The sequence below is a fragment of the Arvicola amphibius genome, chromosome 8 (genome assembly GCF_903992535.2).
Source record: "Arvicola amphibius chromosome 8, mArvAmp1.2, whole genome shotgun sequence".
NCBI lineage: Eukaryota > Metazoa > Chordata > Mammalia > Rodentia > Cricetidae > Arvicola > Arvicola amphibius.
Window position 1 is genome coordinate 62,332,134 of NC_052054.1, and position 11,664 is coordinate 62,343,797.

Below are 11,664 nucleotides of genomic sequence, written 5' to 3' on the forward strand. Positions count from 1 at the left end.
AACGGATTGAGCCCCCAAGGTCCAGTTGAAGAACAGAAGGAGGGAGAAGATGAGCAAGGAAGTCTGGACCGCGAGGGGTTAGTCCACCCACTGAGACAGTGTGCCTGTTCTAAAGGGAGCTCACCAAATCCAGCTGGACCGGGACTGAATGAGCATGCGACCAAACCGGACTCTCTGTATGTGGCTGAAATGGGGGGCTGACTGAGAAGCCATTGATAAAGGCACTGGGACTTGTTTCTACTGCATGTGCTGTTTTTTTGGGACCCTAGTCTATTTGGATGCAAAGCTTGGGATGTAGGGGGGAGGGCCTTGGACTTCCCACAGGGCAGGGTTTTCTATTCTCTCTTAAGGATGGAGCCGGAGAGAGGAGGGTAAGTAGGGTAGGGGGAAGGGACTGGGAGGTGGGGAGGAAGTGTAAATTTTTGAATGGAAAAAAACCAGATTAGCTGAAATGATATTTGTAAATAAAAAAGAACAAGATTACAACTGTTATCTACATAAAAGTGATATATGGATTATTTAGAAAATCATTTACACCTGAAAATCTTAACCAATATATGGTATAATATCATACTCAGCTGATGACAAAACTATAAAACTATCACATTGTTAAGAATTAAGCATAGGATTTGAAATTTTTGGTAACTGTATGATTGCTGCCAGCTAGATCAAAGTGTGAATAATATGTACCTAGTTAGATATAACCATTTGGCTTCCAATATAAAAATTAGTGATGCCAGTTGTGTGGAGAAGAATGTGTATACAAATTGGCTTGAGTTATTCCTCACATGTCTTTGAAAGGCTCAGGGTCAGACTCTTCATTTTCACTGACTTTACACCTCTGTCCTGTGACTCAGAACCCTTTTGGAGCTGGACTCTGGCAACTGTCTTTATGAAATTTATAAAAATATTTCATTGTAACGCTAGTTCAATATGAATTGCTGAAGTAAAAATAAAAATATTTTGGCAGTTCAATAAAATAAAGCTCCCATTTCCCTCTAAATCAACAGTAGCCTTATTTTTGCTATTAGTTACCTTTAAAAGTTTGGCTTTTTCTGGAGATTCTCAAGTGAAGGGTAATCTCCACTGTGTGTCAATCATCAGGAAAGAAAATAGTAATTAAAGAAATAGTTAATATCAAAGTGTTTTTCCTGGGTTTCCCTGAGTTGTAAACCCCTTTGTTTCTCTTTTAAGCATTTTATGCTTTCAGCCAATGCATATTGATGATTTGAGGAAAAATCTCAGTGTTTCATGGACTTTGCAAATAATTACAGCTACTATTTGATAAAGGACCAGTAGTTAAATCTCTAGATTTCTACAAAGTTGGAATTAATAGTTTTCAGGTACCTGCCAGTGTAGTTTTTAGACTAGACTGTCATCTTGACAGAATGTCAAGATGTACCACAATGCAGAATCTTTCAGTGTTTTGGACAATCAGGATAATAACAGGATAAATGATTTGATTATTGGTATAAAATAAAATTCTGTGAAAATTAGCATGTAAAGTGTGTACAGTTGTCATATTAAAAGGGACACATTCAGGTGTTCAATCTTGACTAGTTTATGCTGTTTTATAAAGAGAGTTTTTTTTAAACAGGGAATATTTTCTATGCGATGACAAAATAGATACAGGAAAGAGATGCCCATACATGAATAAAATGATCAAGGTGGTCATATAGGGATATAGTTTCTCTTATTGAACAGTGGGAAGGTGTTAAATGTACCATTTCATCAGTTATGAGTACAGTGCATTCATGAAACTGAGGGTACAGTGACTTCCTGTATGCACTATATTTATATCTGTGTATACATAACTAGTTAGCAGACAGTTTATAAGATAGACCCATAAGATATTCACACAGAGACATGGTAATAGTATAGAAAGATGATAAAGGTATAAAAACTCAAAAGTTATATAAGTGTAAGCTGTGTCTAGAATTTTCAGTGTGGTAGGTGATAACCACAGGCAGCAGGCATCATTCCTAATATGTCTCTTATGTGATCTAAGGTTTCTATGACTGTCACTCTTTCTATGCTTTGGACCCATGTTTAAGGTCTGGGGAAGAGCTACCCTTCCCTCATCTCTACCCATCAATGTCTAAGGCAGGTGGGAGAGTTTACCTAGAGGTAAGAAGTATGGGAGAACTCTCCCTAAAGTCCACCAGCTACAGCACTTGGGAGAGCAGGTCCTGCACTTCTCCAGGGCAGCACAATAGAGCCAACCTTGTAATTGGAGGTATGGGCAAGGCAGCCTCAAAGTTGTGAGTATGAGAACACTGCCCACATTTCTTATCTGTCTTGTGGGAGCATGGGTAGTAGTATATGACTTTCCTCCATCCACTGGCACTTGAGACAGGATGGAGAGCTGATGGTGAGGCCAAAATAACAGAAGAGCTGGCCCTGCATCTTACCTGGGCCACACAATAAATCCAAACCTGATGATGGTGATATGGGTGAGCCAGTCCTGAAGTATTGAAGAAGGGTGAGCTCTCCCAGTTATGTATCTCTCATGAGGTGGCTTGGACATAGAAGAGTTACCCTCCTATTTTCCCCAATGCCCATCAAAGCTTGAGACAGGTGGGAGAACTATCCCTGTAGTCACATGTGTGGGAGAGCTGTCCTTGACAAATACCAGCTGCAACCCTCGGTAGAGCAGACCCTGTACACTACTAGGGAATCAACACAGTTAGAGAAGGTGTAGGTGAGCTAGGCCCTAAATTGTGACCATGGGAGACCTGTCTGCATGACCCATCATGTGGACCAACCCAGGGAAACAGAAAGATATCCAGGAAGTGTCCTATGAGTTCCCATTGTAGCACAAATTCTAATTGGTCTTAATAATAAAAACTTGGAGTTAACTATAGGAGGGGGGTGAATACTGAAGGATCAGAGAAGCAGAGTGGCCAGCCACTAGTGTTCTTACTTTTACCAGTACTCAGACCAAAGGGGCAATCCTTTCCTCTAATTTCATCCTCAGACTAATTGCAATGAATTCATGCCTCCTTCCACCTTATATTCCTCTCTCTACCAAGTCATATCCCTTCTTGACACCATCTCCTTAGTTCTGGGACTAAAGTGCATGTGACTCCCAAATACTTGAATTAAAGGTGTGAGCTACCACTGCTTGGCTCTGTTTCTCTTTTAGACTGGATCAGTTTCAGGTAGTCCAGCGTTTTCTTGAACTAACAAAGATCTATTGACCTCTGGTTCAGAGTGCTGGGATTAGAGGTGTTGTACCACCACTTCCTGGCTTTTTTGAGTAACTAGTAGCATAACTCTGTACTCTGATCTTCAGGAAAGCTTTATTTGCTATAGTATAAACATCTTACAACATCCCTGTTGGTGGAGACTGTCTCTTTGTTTTCGGGCTGCTCAGACCTGAACAATTACACAGAAATCATATTAATTACAACACTGTTAAGCTAATAGGTTAGGTATCTTTCTAGCTAGTTCTATATCTTGAATTAACCAGTTTCTATTAATCTATGTATTGACATGAGACTGTGGTATATTCGTAAGGATCTGGCATTTTTCTTCTTCGGCAGCTACATGGCGTCTGGCTCCTTTGACAGTTACATGACATCTAATTCCTTTGGCAGCTACATGGTGTCTCTTTGACTCAATCTACTTTCTTTCTATATCTCTGTTTGGATTTCTTGTCTGGCTTTATTCTACTAAGCCATTGGCTGAAAGAGCTTCTTTAATAACCAATGGTAATAAATCATATTCATAGTGTACAGAAAGGAATCCCACATCATCTCCCCTTTTCTTTCTAAATAAAAAGGAAGGTTTTAAACATAGTAAAATTACATATAACAAAATAGGTATCAAACAAGAATTACAGTTACAATATTTATATCTACTTTATTTTTTTTATCAAAACTAAGGAAAACTATAATTATAACTATCTAATCTTCAACTCCATCAATGTCCCTAGAAGCATACACTATTGCCTAAGTTAACAGGAACTGCATTATTAGAAACTTCCAAAACTCTAGAATTGATATAGACATCTCACTGCCTAAACAGTAACCCAAAGTTTTTCTGTAGCATTGGGGCATCCATCTCCAGCCTACAGGGCCATAGTATCCAGAAGACTTTTCCATGAAGCAGAAAATTTGAACAACTGCTTCCTATTTTGTCAGTTGCTTTCTTCTGTATTTTGTAGAATGTCTGGCAGTTTCTTCTGTGAAGCAGGAACCCTGAAGGACCATACTGACTTTTGGAATATTCAGCAGTCACTTTTTTGTGTGCCTTGTATATTCAGTTTATAGGCATATCATCAAGCAGCCTCTTCAGTGCCTATTATCCTCTTGAAGCAGATTAATGGTACCAGGAGCAGATGAGTCTCCTTGTCATGAAAAGTTTTTAATTCTTCAGACATATTAAATGCCACATTCTGTTAGTCTTTGAAAGGTTTGAAGAGAACCTATCCATCTGAAATATATCTCTGTACATCTAGAAAACCTAATTAACATGACTATTAGCTTGACTATTGTAGAAGATTATCTATTAATCTGCATTTCTTAATTATATTACATTTTAAATGACCTGTACAAACAGAATACCTTAATGAAGAGCAGAAATATACATATAATGAAATTGACCTTAAATTTGAATCAATAAGCCGTATCCATAACAATGTAAAACATTCATCTCTATAGTATATCCCCTTTTAAATGTAAACAGACATTTATGAGCAATCATTTAGGGAATTGGGGGATTGTTCTCTAGACTACTTCCTAGTGATTGGGGTGCTGCTAATCAGGTCTTTCATGGGTTGTCTTGTGTGGTAGGTCCTTCTTAGCGGTCTTGAAGCTGTCATGGATGTTGGACTATTAGGCCATTACTTTATGGTATCTTGTTTGATCAAAACATATTAGCTGGTAAGGGACACACAGCTTTCTATCTTCTCTGGAAACAAAAGCAGACCCTCTTTTCCAAAGCAACTTATCCTTACACTCAGATTTTGAAGTCAAGATACCTTTTGAAAGCTTAGCAGCACACAAAATCAAATCTCTCTTTCTATGTAGCTCATTCACAGTCAAAGAATTCAAAGAAATCACAATAATATACATAATCCAGACTCTGTTTATTTTCCATCTTTACATGTCTTATGTTTCTTTACTCCTTTAATCTATGACTATCTGTACTCTGCCTCTTTAAAGATTTTGTTTTATTTTTTAAACTATTTCTTTTTATAACTGTTTATCTTTTTCTTCTCTCTCTCAAGCCTACTTACATGTTTTAAACACACTGTGGCCCATTCAAAGTTTTTTTTTCATCTGAATCTGTCTTCATAGAATATCTGTAATCATTTTCTGACCAGGAGTGCTTTATTTTCCAAATGCTAAGTGGTATGGCTAGAATTAAGGCTGCTTTGCCTTTTGGCTCTGCCCAGTTCAACATGGCAGAAGTATGTTCACTCCCTCTGCAAGCCATGCACATTGCCCTGGCTCCAGGGACTCAGCAGGTCTATATCATGCCATTATGCAATTTGTATCATGTTGTTTCCAGACCCTATTTATGTGCAGGTCCTCCTGAAAGAGCCAGAGTTCATTCTGACAGCACAAACCAGGAAGCCCTCCTTTAAAGAAGGTGCACAGCCTTCACTTTTCAGGATCACCTGCCTCCTTTTTTGAGGCAGTGTTTCTCTGTAGCTTTGCAGTCTGTCCTGGAACTAGCTCTTGTAGACCAGGCTGTTTTTGAACTGACAGAAATCTGCCTGCTTCTGCCTCCCAAGTATTAGGATTAAAGAAGTGCATCACCATCTCTGGGCAGGAAGACTTCTCCTAAAGGAGCTGTGTGCCCCTGCATAGAGCTAGAAAACATCCTAAAAGAATTGTGGCTACCAAAAAGCTATGTTAAACTCTGCTCTTTTGTGTCTAGAATTACTTTCCAAGCTCTCTCAGGATTTATGTGGATGTAGTTGCCTCATATTGGCATGACATTTCATAGGTTGAGACTTGCTCATTCATTCCTTGGCCTCTCAGAACCAAATGATTACACAGAAACTATATTAATTACAACACTGTTTGACCAATAGCTTAGGCATATTTATAGCTAGCTCTTATATCTTGAATTAACCCATTTCTATTAACCTATGCATTAGCATGAGGTTGTGGCTCATTGGTAAGGATCTGGCCTTTGACTCCTTCAGCCGCTACATGGCATCTCTGATTCTGCCTACTTTCTCTATATATCTCTATTCAGATTTCTCACTTGGCTTTACTCTACTAAACCATTGTCTGAAACAGTTTATTTAATAATCAATGATAATAAAACATATTCATAGCATACAGAGGAGAATTCCACATCACCACCCAGTGTCTATAGTGTAGTAAAAAAACAGATGCCTAGGACCAGACCAAGGACTCTTTACAATGAACACTATCAAGTGAAGATATATGGACAAATGGTTTTACAGAGTGACTCACTGTATCACACTGTACCTTCCATAATAAGATTTTTTTCCTTTTTAAGAAACATTTCTTCTTTTTTTATCTTATATTTTCTATTATTTGGGGTAGGGGCTGAAGGGTTGAAGGGTACATGTGAAGAGACAACAGGAAAATGAACAAGATCAATATGTATGATGTAAAAGACCCACAGAATAAATAAATAAGTAAATAATAAATAAATAAATAAATTATTTCATCATTATTTTTTATAGTGTTTCTTTCCGGAAAAGTTCTCCATTGAGTGTATTATTTGATCCCACACTCGAGTACTAATGCTAAATAATTGAGGTCCAAATTATTCAATTTGCTACAAGGAAGTATATTTATGATTTGTAAAAACAGAGTATGATTTCTTATGAAAGAACAACCTATTTCATTAAACTCTGCCTTGATTTTACAGATACTAGTTTCAGCAAATTAAAACCAAGTACAGTTTCCTTTAAAAAGATAAGTGACTATAAAATTAGCTATATGTTTATGCTTTATATAAGAGGAGAAACTTAAAATTTAGATACTTCAGGCAAGAGACCATGCAATCTTTATACCTGTGATACAACTGTGAAGACTTTGGATTCCTTTCTCAGGAAAAGCACAACCTTGGCACTGTGGAGTGATGGCTTATAACAAAGGGTCCCAAAGTAGGAAAACACATTGAAATGACTGCAGTAATGTTCACCAGCCACCAACCAGGGTTATATATGAGAGCAATGCAGCCTTGTAGGATAAAAGAGAGGGCATAAAAGCCTATAAATGTGGACACCAGGGTCAATATGCGGTTGGTGGCTTTGGATTCAGGGAATGTTCTGTTGGAAACACTGGTGCTGCAGATATGTTGAACACGTTGTTTGTGTCTATACAGAATGACAACCATGGAGCCACTGGACCAAACAATGATGACAGAAAGCATAATTTCAGGAAGAACAAACAATGCTGTGTATAATGAGCTTGTGAGGTCATCATGCCCTGAAGTGGTGCAGTATTTCATGACACTGTTAGTTGTCAGGTTTTTGTTGTTCACCTTGGTTTTCATAGACACAGGAAAAATCATATTTATTGACATGTAGATAATCCAGCAGAGGGAAGTGAAGAAGCCAATATGCTTTGGAGCTTTTACTTTAGCTGTCAACTATGAAAAGTTCCCAGAACTGATTGTGATGGCTTAGAAAACACTTAAGAAGCAGGTGGAGCTAATGGACATGCTCCTGCCTAGTCTTTGAATATACAAAAGAAATTCATAGCCAAAACGATTGGTGAACTCTTTCATCCCAAAAGATTTAATTGTATGGAATAATCCTTTAGAAAGAATGATCAAGGAGTTGGTTGTGAACAGGTGTGTAAGAATCAAATCTGTGTTTTCTATTTCCACCCATTTGCATGCAAAATTCAAGATGCCATTGTTTTTTTACCACCGAGTAGTACTCTAATATGTATATATTCCACACTTTCTTCATCCATTCTTCCACTGAAGGGCATCTAGGTTGTTTCCAGGTTCTGGCTATTACAAATAATGCTGCTATAAACATAGTTGAACAAATGCTTTTGTAATATGATTGGGCATCTCTTGGGTAAATTCCCAATAGTGGGATTGCTGGGTCCTGGGGTAGGTTGATCCCAAATTTCCTGAGAAACCTCCACACTGCTTTCCAAAGCAGTTGCACAAGTTTGCATTCCCACCAGCAATGGATGAGTGTACCCCTTACTCCACATCCTCTCCAGCAAAGGCTATCATTGGTGTTTTTGATTTTAGCCATTCTGACAGGTGTAAGATGGTATCTCAGCATTGTTTTGATTTGCATTTCCCTGATTGCTAAGGAGGTTGAGCATGCCCTTAAGTGTCTTTTGGCCGTACTCACTCATAATTGGTTTCTAGCCATAAATAAAGGACATCGAGCCTATAATTCGTAAAAAAAAATCCTAGAGAAGCTATATAAGAAGGTGAACCCAAAGAAAAACATATAGTTATCCTCCTGGATATTGGAAGTAGACAAGATTGCCGGACAAAAAATGGGAACATGGGGGTGGGGTGGGATGGGGGGGATGGGGGAATGGGGAGAGAAAAGTGTGAAGTGGAGGATGGGAAGAGCTTGGGGGAATAGGATGGTTGGGATACAGGAAGGGTGGATATGGGAACAAGGAATTATATATCTTAGTTAAGGGTGCCATTCTAGGGTTGGCAGAGACTTGACTCTAGAAGGGTTCCCAGGTGTCCAGGAATACGCCCCCAGCTAGTTCCTTGGGCAGCTGAGGAGAGGGTGCCAGAAATGTCCATATCCTATTGTCATACTCATGAATATCTTGCATATCACCATAGAACCTTCACCTGGCATTGGATGGAGAAAATGACAGAGCCCCACATAGGAGCACCAGACTGAGCTCTCAAGGTCCTGATGAGGAGCAAAAGGAGGGAGATCATGAGCAAGGAAGCCAGGACCGCGAGGAGTGCTTTTACCCATTGAGACGGTGGGACAGATCTAACGGGAGACCACCAAGTCCAGTCGGAATGGGACTGATGGAACAGGGGACCAAACCGGACTCTCTGAATGTGGCTGACGGTGGAGGAGGACTGAGAAACCAAGGACAACGGCAATGAGCATGAACTCTACAGCATGGACGGGCTCACTGTGAGCCTTGTCAGTTTGGTTGCTCACCTTCCTGGACTTAGGGGGAGCTGGGAGGACCTTGGACTTAACATAGTGAAGGGAACCCTGATGGCTCTTTGTCTTTGGAGAGGGGTGGAGTGGAGGTATGGGTGGAAGGGAGGGGAGGGAATGGGGAGTAGGAGGGAAGGAGATGGAAATTTTTAATAAAAACATGAGAAAATAAATAAATAAATTAAAAGAAGCCAGGTACCAGCCACATTGCTCCCTCTTTGCCTCGTTCAGCTTTCCTCTTGAGTCACTCTGTGCTGAAGTCATCCTGGATTCCAAGAACAACAGAAATGCTCCATAAGCACCTTGATGGCAAGGGACTAAAACTGTCCCCAAGCAATAGTGAGCCTCACGGTCAAGACCACTCACAAAATGAAAGCAATTATCTGTCAAAGTAAGGTTGCACCCTGCACCAGAAGGAAACATCTTGTGGGAACCAGATTGTTCCCCTCGGGTGATCATGGCAATTGGAGTTTCTTCAATCCCCCTGGCAAAGTGAGACCTGAGCCAATGGCCACACAGATAACACCTTGAGCAAGACTTGAATTGTGCATACCTGCCACAGCCTTTTCTCTACGAAAGCGCAATGCTCCTGTCAGACAAACTTAGGGTCACTAGTCCTCTTCCCAATAGAAACTAAGCAAATCTCTTCTTATTTTTCCAACGCTTTTCTCGAATTGATGAATTGGAACCCATGGGCCAGCCTCCTCCTTTTGGACTCACTGACCTGGGACCCTGGTCTTAAAACTTCACATTGCTGTTGTGTGCCTTCCTTCCCCTCCCATACACAAATAAATGTAAGATTTTTTTTAATTTTTCAGAAAAATAAATCACAACTGTTTTGAAGTCACGCAGATGCTTCCCCTTGTCATTAGTCCCTCCTACACAGTTTAACAAGAACATGGAGATGATTTGTGATCTCTGGGGCTAAGGATATGGGAGGTAGACATAGGTTATATGTAAATTCTATGCCTCTTACACAGGGGATTGAAGCAAAGATTTTGGTGCCCACGGGTTTCCTGGAGCCCTGTCCACCAAGGATACTGGGAGTGCTGTACTGCCCTGAAGTCCTTATTTCCAAATACACTTGCTATGATATAATAGCTATTCTTGGTTACCAACTTGACTCCATCTGGAATTAACATGACTGGGACCAACTATGAGGGGTTGTATTTTAAATTAAACATATCACATTACATCTTGATGTAGAAGATCAACAATTAGCCTGCAACCCATGAATCTATTACTCTTACATAAAAGCAATTTTCTTTACTCCAGAATCAGATTTAGAGCTTCATTTTTTTCCTGGAATAGGTAACAAATAAAGTTTGATTTATTTACTTATTATATGTGTGAAGACATTATAACTGCATCTATGTATTTTATACAAAAAAGTAGATAATGATTCTAGTAGAAAATAAGTAAAATAATTACTACTGTTTTTATGTCCACATTCAATGACAGATTCAAGCATTATATACAATCATCCATATACATGATCAGAGAATATTTAATCACATTATATTATTCACGTCAAGGATTAGCATAATTTCAGAACATCTTCCTCTTCAGTAGCTCATTTTACAGCCAAAAATCTCTTTCCATCCGATGGCAGAATTTCCACTGCATCCAGTTCCATCCCAGAATCACTTTTTCAGAAGTGGAGGCTTATCAGCATTTCCTTCCCTTTTAGCTTTGACTCCAACATTGAAATACAACAAGCTCATCTGACTCCTTCTTAGAGGAACATCTATCTCATGATATAGAGGAGATACCATTTTCTGAAGACTGGGAGGGGCATTGGCAAAATAAGCACAAGATATAGACCTGTAACTGTGACCAGAATCAGGATTTTGCAACTTCACCTTATTTGGCAATGTCACCTCTGAATTTGGGAGTCAAGAAGTTTTGTGAAAAGTTTTCTGTTTGTTGGAGGAGAGGCCACTTGTTTGTTTTCCATCTGTGAGACTCCAGAAATAACCACACAGAAACCATATTATTTAAAACACTGCTTGGCCCATTAACTCTAGCTTCTTATTGGCTAACACATCTTAATTTAACCCAACTCCATTAATCTGTGTATCACCACAAGGTTGTGGCTTACTGGGTAACAATCCAGTGTCTATGTCTGGCAGTGCTATATGACTTTTCTCTGACTCTGCCTCCTTTCTCCCAGCATTCATCTTAGATCTCCCCACCTACCACTATTTCCTCTGAAGGCCCAAGACAGTTTCTTTATTCATTAACCAATAAAAGAAACACATAGACAGAAGAACCTCCCACACCACTTGTTTCTAATTTCCAGAACCAAATATGAGTGTCTTCACTATATACCCAAAGAGACAGACTAAGGAGCTTCTTGCTGCCTCATAATTTCTGATGGGTGACACATCTTTTTTGGACATCATGGAGAATATAAAGGTCTGATAATTGAATGTTTTACAGAAACATCCATGTGTCTCATGGGACTCCAGGCTATTATATGTATTATATGTAACAATTAAAAATTGTTAGTTATTAATTTCCATAACCCATGATTGCCCAATTTTAGAGTC

At 39.2% G+C, this 11,664-nt stretch overlaps 1 pseudogene; it reads right to left on the minus strand.

Annotated features, from left to right (window-relative positions):
* Nucleotides 1–7,041: 7,041 nt before the first annotated feature.
* On the minus strand, nt 7,042–11,292 carry LOC119821728 (annotated as a pseudogene).
* Between the last annotated feature and the right edge of the window lie 372 nt (nt 11,293–11,664).